Below are 1,768 nucleotides of genomic sequence, written 5' to 3'. Positions count from 1 at the left end.
AAGGAAGGACTTAGAAACGCAGGTCTAGACATGTCTTTGGGGTATATATAGCAGGAGCACTGGCACTTCTTGGTCTTCTTAGCTCCCAGGTTGGTTCCCACTTCAACATGTCTTCTGGGTTCCTTCCAGAATTGCAGCTTAACTATCAACAGCATGGTTTCCAGAACTGACTGACCCTGGTTCAAAACCCCAGCCCTGTCTCTTACTACCGTTGTGACTAAAGCAACTTTTTTAACCTCTCTGAGACTTTTAAAATTGAGGATAATAATTACATTCACTGGAGAGCAGTAATATTTAATATAATTACTGGATTATTGTTTTAATATTACTGCTTAAATATAATAATTTTTAAGCAGTACTATTTAATATAATTACAATATTAAAGAAGTAATATATTAATATAATTATTGGAGAGCAGTGATATTAAGCTTTATAAAGGTTAAATAAGGTGATAAATATGGAGTGTTGAGCGCTACACAATTTTTGTACTGTCTTTTTAAAAATGTTAATCTGACTATGTCAGTAACTCTTCCTTTACATTGCTTTCCACCATATGGGTCCTAATTTTATATTCAGTCTATCTCCTTTACATCTTAGGTCTAGAAATACAAAGGTACCTGTAGGCCCTGATACCTGCTAGGGCAAAAAGCTGCTGCTGCTGCTGCTAAGTCGCTTCAGTCGTGTCCGACTCTGTGCGACCCCATAGACGGAAGCCCACCAGGCTCCCTCGTCCCTGGGATTCTCCAGGCAAGAACACTGGAGTGGGTTGCCATTTCCTTCTCCAATGCATGAGAGTGAAAAGTGAAAGTGAAGTCGCTCAGTCGTGTCCGACTCTTCGCGATCCCATGGACTGCAACCCACCAGGCTTCTCCGTCCATGGGATTTTCCAAGCAAGAGTACTGGAGTGGGGTGCCATTGCCTTCTCCGGGGCAAAAAGCTAGAGTCGCCTATCTTCAGGAGGTGCCATTAATAAGAACGTCCACTAGGGGGTGAGCAAGGAAAGAGGGAGGAGAAAGAGCTACCATTAATCCAGTCTGTTGGGTTAGCTCTACTGGAGTTTAACAGGGCCTCCGCGGTTGGGAAGATCCTCTGGAGAAGGAAATGGCAACCCACTGCAGTACTCCCCTTGCCTGGAAAATCTCATGAACGAAGGAGCGTGATAGGCTACAGTCCATGGGGTCGCAGAGTCGGACACGACTGAGCGACTTCACTCACTTCACCGCATGTAGTAGCTCAGGGGTAAAGAATCCATCTGCCAATGCAAGGACATGCTTGCTGGTAAAATTCCATGGACAGAGGAGCCTAGCGGGCTACAGTCCATGGGGTCGAAAAGAGTCGGATACAATTGAGCACACAAACGCTGAGGTTTGAGACTATAAATCTGGCCAAAATAATAATAATGTTTTGAGTGTGTGGTGCTTGAAACTATCAGGGCTCTCTACCATGGATAGCCAGGAGCTAGTCTAATGCTTATAAAAAGAAAGGAGAGAGAGACAGAGAAAGGAGGAGGAGAGGAAGAAGAAGGGGGAGAAGAAGGTTGGAAGGAAGGGAGAAAGGAAAGAGGGAAGGAGCAAAGGAGGGAAGAAGGGAAAATCCAGCACTCATGTCTTGGGTCAGCAGTTCTTTTTCTCTTAGGGCTGGTGTTAGAGTGCAGACTAGGAAAGGGGTGGAGAAAGAGGTGCAGAGAGGTGGGGTAAGGGGAGGAAGAAGGGGAAGGGGAGGGTGTGAGCCTTGGTTAGAGATATGAAAGAAAGTAAGCCTTTCTGGG

The sequence above is a fragment of the Bos javanicus genome, chromosome 16, assembly GCF_032452875.1.
Source record: "Bos javanicus breed banteng chromosome 16, ARS-OSU_banteng_1.0, whole genome shotgun sequence".
NCBI classification, from domain to species: domain Eukaryota; kingdom Metazoa; phylum Chordata; class Mammalia; order Artiodactyla; family Bovidae; genus Bos; species Bos javanicus.
Note: the sequence above shows the minus strand (reverse complement) of the source record.